The sequence below is a fragment of the Hyla sarda genome, unplaced genomic scaffold (assembly GCF_029499605.1).
Source record: "Hyla sarda isolate aHylSar1 unplaced genomic scaffold, aHylSar1.hap1 scaffold_1423, whole genome shotgun sequence".
Classification (NCBI taxonomy): domain Eukaryota; kingdom Metazoa; phylum Chordata; class Amphibia; order Anura; family Hylidae; genus Hyla; species Hyla sarda.
The window spans coordinates 60,223-75,365 of NW_026608053.1; the positions used below are offsets into that span (position 1 = coordinate 60,223).

Consider the following 15,143-nt stretch of genomic DNA (forward strand, 5'->3'; position numbering starts at 1 on the left):
GGGGCAGATCGTCCATCCGGACCAGACCTGCAGCATTCCTGGCCGCAGGATCGCCGACAGCCTTGCCCTTGTGAGAGACACGGTCCATTACATCCAGGACCGCGGGGGCCGCGCCGCCCTGGTCAGCTTAGATCAGGAGAAGGCGTTCGACCGTGTCTCCCACGCATTCATGGACAGGGTTTTGCGCAGGCTGGGTCTGGGGAAGATGTTTTGCTCTTTTGTTAACGTTATGTATTTTGACATTTACAGCACGGTGTTGGTGAACGGCTGGAAGACTGACCCCTTTTCCATTCTTTCAGGGGTTAGACAAGGCTGCCCTCTTTCACCTCTCCTTTTTGTTTGTGTTATAGAGCTCTTCGCTGAGACTATCCGGCAGAATGGAGAGATCAGAGGGATCACCGCACCAGGACCAGATCGCCACGAGGTCAAGTGCTCGCTCTACATGGACGACGTGACCGTCTTCTGCGCTGACCAGCGTTCGGTGACTGCACTCGTCCAGACCTGCGAGGACTTCGGCAGAGCTTCGGGGGCAAAAGTCAACTGCGGGAAGTCGGAGGCCATGCTCTTCGGGGAGTGGCACCTGGCTTCTTCCGCCCCCTTCCCCTTTACTATTAAGCCGGACTTCATTCAAATTCTTGGAGTCTGGTTCGGGAAGGAAGGAGCGGCCCTTAAGTCTTGGCAAGACCGACTAGGAAGGATAAACTCAAAGATCGGACTGTGGAGCTCCAGAAAGCTCACGATGGAAGGCAAGGCACTTGTCCTGCGGAGTGAAGTTTTGCCTGTGCTCCAATATACCGCACAGGCCTGGCCTCCCCATACCACCGTTTGCAAGGCCATCACCCGGACAGTGTTTGGCTTCGTCTGGGGCAAAATGGACAGAGTCAAGAGGACCGTGATGTACAAGGAACCCCGCAAGGGTGGGAAGGGAATACCCGACATCCCCGCTCTGCTGAGGGCCTCCTTTGCATGTGTCACGGTGCAGCGGACTCTTGTAGAAAAGACTGGCTCAGCGGGCAGGTCCATGTCTCGCTTGCTTCTCATGCCCCTCTGGAGACAGCTGGGCTGGGACAAGTGGGACAGCTCCATCCCTTACAACTGGAACACTCCCTGGTTCTATGGGGATGTTGTCCGGTTTGTGAGGGAGCACCAGCTGGAAGGACTGAAACCAGACCTATGGAAGCCAAAGACAATCCACAAGCTCATCCGAGCTAAGGACTCGACCGAGCTGGTTCCGGGACTCCCCGCAGCCACTGCAGAGACAGTTTGGAACAATGTGGCCTCAAAGCGGCTTACCAATGGACACAAGGACTTGTCGTGGATGGCCGTCATGGGAGGTCTCTCTCTCAGGTCATTCATGCATGCCCGCAACCTGTGCAAGACCCGGTACTGCCCCCGTTGCCCCTACGTGGAGGAAACATCTTTCCACGTGTTTTGGCAGTGCCCCTTTGCACAGGGTCTGTTGGACGCCCTAGAACAGGAACTCAGAGACTCAGTGCCCAGGAGCTGCCTATCGTACCATTCGGTGCTTTACGGCCTGTTCCCTGGGACCCACGACGTGGAGGCCATCCAGGAGGCCTGGCGCCTTATGAACTGTTTTAAGGACGCAGTGTGGCTCTCCAGGAACCGCCTCGTGATCAACAGGGAAAACATGTCCGTCCGGGACTGCCGCAGGTTCATCAAGAACCTGCTTAGAGACTATTCCATCTTGGACAGCTCGGCCGTTGATGAGGAAGAAGAGGAGTGAAGACCCCTCTCCTTCTCCCATGTCTCCCTGAAGATACAGCCCAACAGTTTGGCCCTGTGATCCGCCCCCTCCCTACCCCCACATAGTCGCCCACACCCCTACCCCGATCACAGATTGTATTATTTGGTTTTTGTTTGATCTCTTGTGCTTTTCTATTGCAGGATTGAGCTGAATGTTAGAGTAGCATGGTGTGCGATGTATAGCTTAGGGAACCTTTGCTGTGTATTGTACTATCATGCTTTGTGTGACTGTAATTTATTGTACGACTTGTAATGACTGAACGGAAAATAAAGCTCTTTCAATCAAAATCTGTTCTTATCAGTTTAATATCTGATACGTCCCCTATCTGGGGACCATATATTAAATGGATTTTTGAGAACGGGGGCCGATTTCGAAGCTTGCTTCCGTCGCCCTATGCATTGACCCGATATGGCAGTATCTTCGGGTACAGTGCACCACCCCCTTACAGGGTTAAAAAGAAAGATTCCTACTTTCATTGCTACCTGCTTGCTGGCTAGCCAGCTAGCCAGCCCTGTGGGCCTTGCTGCTGCTGCAGCCAAAAAACAAAAGGTGGTGCTTCTGCTGCTTCTGCTTCTGCTTGTGTCTGGCCGCTGTTGGAGCGTCCAGGCACAGGACTTCTGCTGCTGCTGACTAAATGGCCTCCTTAATTGGATCATTTGAGTAGCCAGCACACCTGTGCAGGTAGGGCATGACATGATAGGCAGCTGCCTTGATAGCGGGTGGGTGCTGAATGTTCCTAATTGACAAAATAAGATTAATGCTTATGAAGAAATATAAAATCTCATCCCTTCCCCAATATCGCGCCACACCCCTACCCCTTAATTCCCTGGTTGAACTTGATGGACATATGTCTTTTTTCGACCGTACTAACTATGTAACTATGTAACATAACATGGGGGGGGGGGGGGGGTCTCCTGGCTGTTCACACAGGTGTGTCATTGCTGTACATTGACCATGCATTGCTTCTGTGGTATTGCAAAGGCAAAGACAAATGCTTCCAGCCATCCATTGCACTAATGGATTGGTCATCAGCTGGCTGTCTATGTCCCGCATCAATATAGACCAAAGTACAGAGGGTTAGGCTATGCTATTGTGCACCTACCTGATGCATCAGAAGGTGCGAGGCCCTTGCTAAATTCTGTGCACAGACTTTGAGATCTATACTTTAGACTGTATCTAAACCTGCTCCAACATGGACTGACATTCTGGCCTACTTTCAGCCGATGCGACTTGTCTGTCGCTGAACAGTCGCTTTTTATGTATTCAGCACCTATGTATAATGTTGTAAAAATGCTCTAGAAGCTAAAGTCGCAGAAATGTCACACATATTTGGCCTGCAACTTTCTGTGCGACAAATTCAGACAGGAAAAATCAGTATAAATCCTTAGAAAATTATCCCCCAGTGTCTCCATCTGCTGGCGGTATTGAATAAGCATTGCTGCACTGATGGGGTATGCATTAGACGAAAAAAAAGAAGAAAAAGAAGAATAATACGCCCAGAAAAGAGGCGAAAAGGAGAAAAACGTAAAAAAACGTGAAAAAAAAGTAAGAGGAAGAGAAGGGAAAAAAAGGTGGAAATGGGTTTAAAAGTGATTTCGGCGGAGAAATATATATATATATATATATATATATATATATATATATATATATACGCGCACACACACACATATATATAAACGTATTCTCCGTTGAGATATTGCAGCCGCTGCTGTGTCCAGGCCCAGGAGCCTTAGCACTGTGCTGTGATGTCACTCAATACCACTGACATCACTAGGTGTAAACAACATCTCTCCTTTGCTGTGTATGTGACTATGGAGCTGTTTGGTGATGTCGTCTATTATGGCCTTCATAGAAGCAACAGGAGATTGTTGCATCCATCTAGAACCCTCAGAACTACAGTGCTATGATGTCACTCACTTCCACAGGCCTTGCAGAGTGTAAACAACAACAACCCAGCTTTGTTGTGTATGTAACCATAGGGATTTGTGATGTCACCTAGAACCTTCACAGCAGCGACAGCTTTATGAGGAGCATCAGCACTGCTCTGCCTGAGCAGAACCATCACCGCCATAGGTTGTCAAATAACCCGGGTTTAACCCACACAGGTAAGTCCAATGGGGTGCAGGCATGTCCTCTATGCTTACAGCTTCCCGTGGGTGTTGGTTTGATACCGTTTGGGGACAGCCAAGGAGGCATCTGCAGGCAACAAAGGTAGGTGTGTGCTTGTGTGTGTGTTTCCTATGCAGATCCTAAGCCCAGTGTCACATGCAAGTAGGAGGAGTAAGAAGGGTTCCTGGCAAATCCGGGTTATGGATTGCATTTAAAAAGGCCCCGTGGGAGTGCAATGGGCCCCTGTCTTGCTGCTTAGCAATAATGGTATGGGTTTAGGTTCTGCTGTGTGTACTGGTGGTTGACTGCCCCCCAGCCCAGAGTGTGCATGGAAAATTGTCTGGCAGCCTCCCTGACAGCAAGCAGTGATAGTGCCCATGAAGGGCACCTTGTTGGGCCCGCCCCTTTCACGGTTATCGCTTCTCGGCCTTTTGGCTAAGATCAAGTGTAGTATCTGTTCTTATCAGTTTAATATCTGATACGTCCCCTATCTGGGGACCATATATTAAATGGATTTTTGAGAACGGGGGCCGATTTCGAAGCTTGCTTCCGTCGCCCTATGCATTGACCCGATATGGCAGTATCTTCGGGTACAGTGCACCACCCCCTTACAGGGTTAAAAAGAAAGATTCCTACTTTCATTGCTACCTGCTTGCTGGCTAGCCAGCTAGCCAGCCCTGTGGGCCTTGCTGCTGCTGCAGCCAAAAAACAAAAGGTGGTGCTGCTGCTGCTTCTGCTGCTTCTGCTTCTGCTTGTGTCTGGCCGCTGTTGGAGCGTCCAGGCACAGGACTTCTGCTGCTGCTGACTAAATGGCCTCCTTAATTGGATCATTTGAGTAGCCAGCACACCTGTGCAGGTAGGGCATGACATGATAGGCAGCTGCCTTGATAGCGGGTGGGTGCTGAATGTTCCTAATTGATAAAATAAGATTAATGCTTATGAAGAAATATAAAATCTCATCCCTTCCCCAATATCGCGCCACACCCCTACCCCTTAATTCCCTGGTTGAACTTGATGGACATATGTCTTTTTTCGACCGTACTAACTATGTAACTATGTAACATAACATGGGGGGGGGGGGGGGTCTCCTGGCTGTTCACACAGGTGTGTCATTGCTGTACATTGACCATGCATTGCTTCTGTGGTATTGCAAAGGCAAAGACAAATGCTTCCAGCCATCCATTGCACTAATGGATTGGTCATCAGCTGGCTGTCTATGTCCCGCATCAATATAGACCAAAGTACAGAGGGTTAGGCTATGCTATTGTGCACCTACCTGATGCATCAGAAGGTGCGAGGCCCTTGCTAAATTCTGTGCACAGACTTTGAGATCTATACTTTAGACTGTATCTAAACCTGCTCCAACATGGACTGACATTCTGGCCTACTTTCAGCCGATGCGACTTGTCTGTCGCTGAACAGTCGCTTTTTATGTATTCAGCACCTATGTATAATGTTGTAAAAATGCTCTAGAAGCTAAAGTCGCAGAAATGTCACACATATTTGGCCTGCAACTTTCTGTGCGACAAATTCAGACAGGAAAAATCAGTATAAATCCTTAGAAAATTATCCCCCAGTGTCTCCATCTGCTGGCGGTATTGAATAAGCATTGCTGCACTGATGGGGTATGCATTAGACGAAAAAAAAGAAGAAAAAGAAGAAGAATACGCCCAGAAAAGAGGCGAAAAGGAGAAAAACGTAAAAAAACGTGAAAAAAAAGTAAGAGGAAGAGAAGGGAAAAAAAGGTGGAAATGGGTTTAAAAGTGATTTCGGCGGAGAAATATATATATATATATATATATCTATATATACGCGCACACACACACATATATATAAACGTATTCTCCGTTGAGATATTGCAGCCGCTGCTGTGTCCAGGCCCAGGAGCCTTAGCACTGTGCTGTGATGTCACTCAATACCACTGACATCACTAGGTGTAAACAACATCTCTCCTTTGCTGTGTATGTGACTATGGAGCTGTTTGGTGATGTCGTCTATTATGGCCTTCATAGAAGCAACAGGAGATTGTTGCATCCATCTAGAACCCTCAGAACTACAGTGCTATGATGTCACTCACTTCCACAGGCCTTGCAGAGTGTAAACAACAACAACCCAGCTTTGTTGTGTATGTAACCATAGGGATTTGTGATGTCACCTAGAACCTTCACAGCAGCGACAGCTTTATGAGGAGCATCAGCACTGCTCTGCCTGAGCAGAACCATCACCGCCATAGGTTGTCAAATAACCCGGGTTTAACCCACACAGGTAAGTCCAATGGGGTGCAGGCATGTCCTCTATGCTTACAGCTTCCCGTGGGTGTTGGTTTGATACCGTTTGGGGACAGCCAAGGAGGCATCTGCAGGCAACAAAGGTAGGTGTGTGCTTGTGTGTGTGTTTCCTATGCAGATCCTAAGCCCAGTGTCACATGCAAGTAGGAGGAGTAAGAAGGGTTCCTGGCAAATCCGGGTTATGGATTGCATTTAAAAAGGCCCCGTGGGAGTGCAATGGGCCCCTGTCTTGCTGCTTAGCAATAATGGTATGGGTTTAGGTTCTGCTGTGTGTACTGGTGGTTGACTGCCCCCCAGCCCAGAGTGTGCATGGAAAATTGTCTGGCAGCCTCCCTGACAGCAAGCAGTGATAGTGCCCATGAAGGGCACCTTGTTGGGCCTGCCCCTTTCACGGTTATCGCTTCTCGGCCTTTTGGCTAAGATCAAGTGTAGTATCTGTTCTTATCAGTTTAATATCTGATACGTCCCCTATCTGGGGACCATATATTAAATGGATTTTTGAGAACGGGGGCCGATTTCGAAGCTTGCTTCTGTCGCCCTATGCATTGACCCGATATGGCAGTATCTTCGGGTACAGTGCACCACCCCCTTACAGGGTTAAAAAGAAAGATTCCTACTTTCATTGCTACCTGCTTGCTGGCTAGCCAGCTAGCCAGCCCTGTGGGCCTTGCTGCTGCTGCAGCCAAAAAACAAAAGGTGGTGCTGCTGCTGCTTCTGCTGCTTCTGCTTCTGCTTGTGTCTGGCCGCTGTTGGAGCGTCCAGGCACAGGACTTCTGCTGCTGCTGACTAAATGGCCTCCTTAATTGGATCATTTGAGTAGCCAGCACACCTGTGCAGGTAGGGCATGACATGATAGGCAGCTGCCTTGATAGCGGGTGGGTGCTGAATGTTCCTAATTGACAAAATAAGATTAATGCTTATGAAGAAATATAAAATCTCATCCCTTCCCCAATATCGCGCCACACCCCTACCCCTTAATTCCCTGGTTGAACTTGATGGACATATGTCTTTTTTCGACCGTACTAACTATGTAACTATGTAACATAACATGGGGGGGGGGGGGGGGTCTCCTGGCTGTTCACACAGGTGTGTCATTGCTGTACATTGACCATGCATTGCTTCTGTGGTATTGCAAAGGCAAAGACAAATGCTTCCAGCCATCCATTGCACTAATGGATTGGTCATCAGCTGGCTGTCTATGTCCCGCATCAATATAGACCAAAGTACAGAGGGTTAGGCTATGCTATTGTGCACCTACCTGATGCATCAGAAGGTGCGAGGCCCTTGCTAAATTCTGTGCACAGACTTTGAGATCTATACTTTAGACTGTATCTAAACCTGCTCCAACATGGACTGACATTCTGGCCTACTTTCAGCCGATGCGACTTGTCTGTCGCTGAACAGTCGCTTTTTATGTATTCAGCACCTATGTCTAATGTTGTAAAAATGCTCTAGAAGCTAAAGTCGCAGAAATGTCACACATATTTGGCCTGCAACTTTCTGTGCGACAAATTCAGACAGGAAAAATCAGTATAAATCCTTAGAAAATTATCCCCCAGTGTCTCCATCTGCTGGCGGTATTGAATAAGCATTGCTGCACTGATGGGGTATGCATTAGACGAAAAAAAAGAAGAAAAAGAAGAATAATACGCCCAGAAAAGAGGCGAAAAGGAGAAAAACGTAAAAAAACGTGAAAAAAAAGTAAGAGGAAGAGAAGGGAAAAAAAGGTGGAAATGGGTTTAAAAGTGATTTCGGCGGAGAAATATATATATATATATATATATATATATATATATATATATACGCGCACACACACACATATATATAAACGTATTCTCCGTTGAGATATTGCAGCCGCTGCTGTGTCCAGGCCCAGGAGCCTTAGCACTGTGCTGTGATGTCACTCAATACCACTGACATCACTAGGTGTAAACAACATCTCTCCTTTGCTGTGTATGTGACTATGGAGCTGTTTGGTGATGTCGTCTATTATGGCCTTCATAGAAGCAACAGGAGATTGTTGCATCCATCTAGAACCCTCAGAACTACAGTGCTATGATGTCACTCACTTCCACAGGCCTTGCAGAGTGTAAACAACAACAACCCAGCTTTGTTGTGTATGTAACCATAGGGATTTGTGATGTCACCTAGAACCTTCACAGCAGCGACAGCTTTATGAGGAGCATCAGCACTGCTCTGCCTGAGCAGAACCATCACCGCCATAGGTTGTCAAATAACCCGGGTTTAACCCACACAGGTAAGTCCAATGGGGTGCAGGCATGTCCTCTATGCTTACAGCTTCCCGTGGGTGTTGGTTTGATACCGTTTGGGGACAGCCAAGGAGGCATCTGCAGGCAACAAAGGTAGGTGTGTGCTTGTGTGTGTGTTTCCTATGCAGATCCTAAGCCCAGTGTCACATGCAAGTAGGAGGAGTAAGAAGGGTTCCTGGCAAATCCGGGTTATGGATTGCATTTAAAAAGGCCCCGTGGGAGTGCAATGGGCCCCTGTCTTGCTGCTTAGCAATAATGGTATGGGTTTAGGTTCTGCTGTGTGTACTGGTGGTTGACTGCCCCCCAGCCCAGAGTGTGCATGGAAAATTGTCTGGCAGCCTCCCTGACAGCAAGCAGTGATAGTGCCCATGAAGGGCACCTTGTTGGGCCCGCCCCTTTCACGGTTATCGCTTCTCGGCCTTTTGGCTAAGATCAAGTGTAGTATCTGTTCTTATCAGTTTAATATCTGATACGTCCCCTATCTGGGGACCATATATTAAATGGATTTTTGAGAACGGGGGCCGATTTCGAAGCTTGCTTCCGTCGCCCTATGCATTGACCCGATATGGCAGTATCTTCGGGTACAGTGCACCACCCCCTTACAGGGTTAAAAAGAAAGATTCCTACTTTCATTGCTACCTGCTTGCTGGCTAGCCAGCTAGCCAGCCCTGTGGGCCTTGCTGCTGCTGCAGCCAAAAAACAAAAGGTGGTGCTGCTGCTGCTTCTGCTGCTTCTGCTTCTGCTTGTGTCTGGCCGCTGTTGGAGCGTCCAGGCACAGGACTTCTGCTGCTGCTGACTAAATGGCCTCCTTAATTGGATCATTTGAGTAGCCAGCACACCTGTGCAGGTAGGGCATGACATGATAGGCAGCTGCCTTGATAGCGGGTGGGTGCTGAATGTTCCTAATTGACAAAATAAGATTAATGCTTATGAAGAAATATAAAATCTCATCCCTTCCCCAATATCGCGCCACACCCCTACCCCTTAATTCCCTGGTTGAACTTGATGGACATATGTCTTTTTTCGACCGTACTAACTATGTAACTATGTAACATAACATGGGGGGGGGGGGGGTCTCCTGGCTGTTCACACAGGTGTGTCATTGCTGTACATTGACCATGCATTGCTTCTGTGGTATTGCAAAGGCAAAGACAAATGCTTCCAGCCATCCATTGCACTAATGGATTGGTCATCAGCTGGCTGTCTATGTCCCGCATCAATATAGACCAAAGTACAGAGGGTTAGGCTATGCTATTGTGCACCTACCTGATGCATCAGAAGGTGCGAGGCCCTTGCTAAATTCTGTGCACAGACTTTGAGATCTATACTTTAGACTGTATCTAAACCTGCTCCAACATGGACTGACATTCTGGCCTACTTTCAGCCGATGCGACTTGTCTGTCGCTGAACAGTCGCTTTTTATGTATTCAGCACCTATGTATAATGTTGTAAAAATGCTCTAGAAGCTAAAGTCGCAGAAATGTCACACATATTTGGCCTGCAACTTTCTGTGCGACAAATTCAGACAGGAAAAATCAGTATAAATCCTTAGAAAATTATCCCCCAGTGTCTCCATCTGCTGGCGGTATTGAATAAGCATTGCTGCACTGATGGGGTATGCATTAGACGAAAAAAAAGAAGAAAAAGAAGAAGAATACGCCCAGAAAAGAGGCGAAAAGGAGAAAAACGTAAAAAAACGTGAAAAAAAAGTAAGAGGAAGAGAAGGGAAAAAAAGGTGGAAATGGGTTTAAAAGTGATTTCGGCGGAGAAATATATATATATATATATATATATATATATATATATATATATATATATATATATATACGCGCACACACACACATATATATAAACGTATTCTCCGTTGAGATATTGCAGCCGCTGCTGTGTCCAGGCCCAGGAGCCTTAGCACTGTGCTGTGATGTCACTCAATACCACTGACATCACTAGGTGTAAACAACATCTCTCCTTTGCTGTGTATGTGACTATGGAGCTGTTTGGTGATGTCGTCTATTATGGCCTTCATAGAAGCAACAGGAGATTGTTGCATCCATCTAGAACCCTCAGGACTACAGTGCTATGATGTCACTCACTTCCACAGGCCTTGCAGAGTGTAAACAACAACAACCCAGCTTTGTTGTGTATGTAACCATAGGGATTTGTGATGTCACCTAGAACCTTCACAGCAGCGACAGCTTTATGAGGAGCATCAGCACTGCTCTGCCTGAGCAGAACCATCACCGCCATAGGTTGTCAAATAACCCGGGTTTAACCCACACAGGTAAGTCCAATGGGGTGCAGGCATGTCCTCTATGCTTACAGCTTCCCGTGGGTGTTGGTTTGATACCGTTTGGGGACAGCCAAGGAGGCATCTGCAGGCAACAAAGGTAGGTGTGTGCTTGTGTGTGTGTTTCCTATGCAGATCCTAAGCCCAGTGTCACATGCAAGTAGGAGGAGTAAGAAGGGTTCCTGGCAAATCCGGGTTATGGATTGCATTTAAAAAGGCCCCGTGGGAGTGCAATGGGCCCCTGTCTTGCTGCTTAGCAATAATGGTATGGGTTTAGGTTCTGCTGTGTGTACTGGTGGTTGACTGCCCCCCAGCCCAGAGTGTGCATGGAAAATTGTCTGGCAGCCTCCCTGACAGCAAGCAGTGATAGTGCCCATGAAGGGCACCTTGTTGGGCCCGCCCCTTTCACGGTTATCGCTTCTCGGCCTTTTGGCTAAGATCAAGTGTAGTATCTGTTCTTATCAGTTTAATATCTGATACGTCCCCTATCTGGGGACCATATATTAAATGGATTTTTGAGAACGGGGGCCGATTTCGAAGCTTGCTTCCGTCGCCCTATGCATTGACCCGATATGGCAGTATCTTCGGGTACAGTGCACCACCCCCTTACAGGGTTAAAAAGAAAGATTCCTACTTTCATTGCTACCTGCTTGCTGGCTAGCCAGCTAGCCAGCTTTGTGGGCCTTGCTGCTGCTGCAGCCAAAAAACAAAAGGTGGTGCTGCTGCTGCTTCTGCTGCTTCTGCTTCTGCTTGTGTCTGGCCGCTGTTGGAGCGTCCAGGCACAGGACTTCTGCTGCTGCTGACTAAATGGCCTCCTTAATTGGATCATTTGAGTAGCCAGCACACCTGTGCAGGTAGGGCATGACATGATAGGCAGCTGCCTTGATAGCGGGTGGGTGCTGAATGTTCCTAATTGACAAAATAAGATTAATGCTTATGAAGAAATATAAAATCTCATCCCTTCCCCAATATCGCGCCACACCCCTACCCCTTAATTCCCTGGTTGAACTTGATGGACATATGTCTTTTTTCGACCGTACTAACTATGTAACTATGTAACATAACATGGGGGGGGGGGGTCTCCTGGCTGTTCACACAGGTGTGTCATTGCTGTACATTGACCATGCATTGCTTCTGTGGTATTGCAAAGGCAAAGACAAATGCTTCCAGCCATCCATTGCACTAATGGATTGGTCATCAGCTGGCTGTCTATGTCCCGCATCAATATAGACCAAAGTACAGAGGGTTAGGCTATGCTATTGTGCACCTACCTGATGCATCAGAAGGTGCGAGGCCCTTGCTAAATTCTGTGCACAGACTTTGAGATCTATACTTTAGACTGTATCTAAACCTGCTCCAACATGGACTGACATTCTGGCCTACTTTCAGCCGATGCGACTTGTCTGTCGCTGAACAGTCGCTTTTTATGTATTCAGCACCTATGTATAATGTTGTAAAAATGCTCTAGAAGCTAAAGTCGCAGAAATGTCACACATATTTGGCCTGCAACTTTCTGTGCGACAAATTCAGACAGGAAAAATCAGTATAAATCCTTAGAAAATTATCCCCCAGTGTCTCCATCTGCTGGCGGTATTGAATAAGCATTGCTGCACTGATGGGGTATGCATTAGACGAAAAAAAAGAAGAAAAAGAAGAATAATACGCCCAGAAAAGAGGCGAAAAGGAGAAAAACGTAAAAAAACGTGAAAAAAAAGTAAGAGGAAGAGAAGGGAAAAAAAGGTGGAAATGGGTTTAAAAGTGATTTCGGCGGAGAAATATATATATATATATATATATATATATATATACGCGCACACACACACATATATATAAACGTATTCTCCGTTGAGATATTGCAGCCGCTGCTGTGTCCAGGCCCAGGAGCCTTAGCACTGTGCTGTGATGTCACTCAATACCACTGACATCACTAGGTGTAAACAACATCTCTCCTTTGCTGTGTATGTGACTATGGAGCTGTTTGGTGATGTCGTCTATTATGGCCTTCATAGAAGCAACAGGAGATTGTTGCATCCATCTAGAACCCTCAGAACTACAGTGCTATGATGTCACTCACTTCCACAGGCCTTGCAGAGTGTAAACAACAACAACCCAGCTTTGTTGTGTATGTAACCATAGGGATTTGTGATGTCACCTAGAACCTTCACAGCAGCGACAGCTTTATGAGGAGCATCAGCACTGCTCTGCCTGAGCAGAACCATCACCGCCATAGGTTGTCAAATAACCCGGGTTTAACCCACACAGGTAAGTCCAATGGGGTGCAGGCATGTCCTCTATGCTTACAGCTTCCCGTGGGTGTTGGTTTGATACCGTTTGGGGACAGCCAAGGAGGCATCTGCAGGCAACAAAGGTAGGTGTGTGCTTGTGTGTGTGTTTCCTATGCAGATCCTAAGCCCAGTGTCACATGCAAGTAGGAGGAGTAAGAAGGGTTCCTGGCAAATCCGGGTTATGGATTGCATTTAAAAAGGCCCCGTGGGAGTGCAATGGGCCCCTGTCTTGCTGCTTAGCAATAATGGTATGGGTTTAGGTTCTGCTGTGTGTACTGGTGGTTGACTGCCCCCCAGCCCAGAGTGTGCATGGAAAATTGTCTGGCAGCCTCCCTGACAGCAAGCAGTGATAGTGCCCATGAAGGGCACCTTGTTGGGCCCGCCCCTTTCACGGTTATCGCTTCACGGCCTTTTGGCTAAGATCAAGTGTAGTATCTGTTCTTATCAGTTTAATATCTGATACGTCCCCTATCTGGGGACCATATATTAAATGGATTTTTGAGAACGGGGGCCGATTTCGAAGCTTGCTTCCGTCGCCCTATGCATTGACCCGATATGGCAGTATCTTCGGGTACAGTGCACCACCCCCTTACAGGGTTAAAAAGAAAGATTCCTACTTTCATTGCTACCTGCTTGCTGGCTAGCCAGCTAGCCAGCCCTGTGGGCCTTGCTGCTGCTGCAGCCAAAAAACAAAAGGTGGTGCTGCTGCTGCTTCTGCTGCTTCTGCTTCTGCTTGTGTCTGGCCGCTGTTGGAGCGTCCAGGCACAGGACTTCTGCTGCTGCTGACTAAATGGCCTCCTTAATTGGATCATTTGAGTAGCCAGCACACCTGTGCAGGTAGGGCATGACATGATAGGCAGCTGCCTTGATAGCGGGTGGGTGCTGAATGTTCCTAATTGACAAAATAAGATTAATGCTTATGAAGAAATATAAAATCTCATCCCTTCCCCAATATCGCGCCACACCCCTACCCCTTAATTCCCTGGTTGAACTTGATGGACATATGTCTTTTTTCGACCGTACTAACTATGTAACTATGTAACATAACATGGGGGGGGGGGGGGGTCTCCTGGCTGTTCACACAGGTGTGTCATTGCTGTACATTGACCATGCATTGCTTCTGTGGTATTGCAAAGGCAAAGACAAATGCTTCCAGCCATCCATTGCACTAATGGATTGGTCATCAGCTGGCTGTCTATGTCCCGCATCAATATAGACCAAAGTACAGAGGGTTAGGCTATGCTATTGTGCACCTACCTGATGCATCAGAAGGTGCGAGGCCCTTGCTAAATTCTGTGCACAGACTTTGAGATCTATACTTTAGACTGTATCTAAACCTGCTCCAACATGGACTGACATTCTGGCCTACTTTCAGCCGATGCGACTTGTCTGTCGCTGAACAGTCGCTTTTTATGTATTCAGCACCTATGTATAATGTTGTAAAAATGCTCTAGAAGCTAAAGTCGCAGAAATGTCACACATATTTGGCCTGCAACTTTCTGTGCGACAAATTCAGACAGGAAAAATCAGTATAAATCCTTAGAAAATTATCCCCCAGTGTCTCCATCTGCTGGCGGTATTGAATAAGCATTGCTGCACTGATGGGGTATGCATTAGACGAAAAAAAAAGAAGAAAAAGAAGAATAATACGCCCAGAAAAGAGGCGAAAAGGAGAAAAACGTAAAAAAACGTGAAAAAAAAGTAAGAGGAAGAGAAGGGAAAAAAAGGTGGAAATGGGTTTAAAAGTGATTTCGGCGGAGAAATATATATATATATATATATATATATATATATATATATATATACGCGCACACACACACATATATATAAACGTATTCTCCGTTGAGATATTGCAGCCGCTGCTGTGTCCAGGCCCAGGAGCCTTAGCACTGTGCTGTGATGTCACTCAATACCACTGACATCACTAGGTGTAAACAACATCTCTCCTTTGCTGTGTATGTGACTATGAAGCTGTTTGGTGATGTCGTCTATTATGGCCTTCATAGAAGCAACAGGAGATTGTTGCATCCATCTAGAACCCTCAGAACTACAGTGCTATGATGTCACTCACTTCCACAGGCCTTGCAGAGTGTAAACAACAACAACCCAGCTTTGTTGTGTATGTAACCATAGGGATTT

At 47.0% G+C, this 15,143-nt stretch overlaps 5 non-coding genes and 1 pseudogene across 5 annotated transcripts; all 6 read left to right on the forward strand.

The window, feature by feature from the left end:
* The first annotated feature begins 2,035 nt into the window (after window positions 1–2,035).
* On the forward strand, window positions 2,036–2,205 carry LOC130307415 (U2 spliceosomal RNA; annotated as a pseudogene).
* A 2,084-nt stretch (window positions 2,206–4,289) lies between these two features.
* LOC130307401 (U2 spliceosomal RNA) lies at window positions 4,290–4,480 on the forward strand. The gene has a single exon (XR_008856583.1). It is a non-coding gene; the product is annotated as a U2 spliceosomal RNA (small nuclear RNA).
* A 2,078-nt stretch (window positions 4,481–6,558) lies between these two features.
* On the forward strand, window positions 6,559–6,749 carry LOC130307403 (U2 spliceosomal RNA). The gene has a single exon (XR_008856585.1). It is a non-coding gene; the product is annotated as a U2 spliceosomal RNA (small nuclear RNA).
* A 2,089-nt stretch (window positions 6,750–8,838) lies between these two features.
* On the forward strand, window positions 8,839–9,029 carry LOC130307402 (U2 spliceosomal RNA). Its single transcript, XR_008856584.1, has one exon. It is a non-coding gene; the product is annotated as a U2 spliceosomal RNA (small nuclear RNA).
* A 2,103-nt stretch (window positions 9,030–11,132) lies between these two features.
* On the forward strand, window positions 11,133–11,323 carry LOC130307404 (U2 spliceosomal RNA). Its single transcript, XR_008856586.1, has one exon. It is a non-coding gene; the product is annotated as a U2 spliceosomal RNA (small nuclear RNA).
* A 2,077-nt stretch (window positions 11,324–13,400) lies between these two features.
* LOC130307412 (U2 spliceosomal RNA) lies at window positions 13,401–13,591 on the forward strand. Its single transcript, XR_008856594.1, has one exon. It is a non-coding gene; the product is annotated as a U2 spliceosomal RNA (small nuclear RNA).
* The last annotated feature ends 1,552 nt before the right edge of the window (window positions 13,592–15,143 follow it).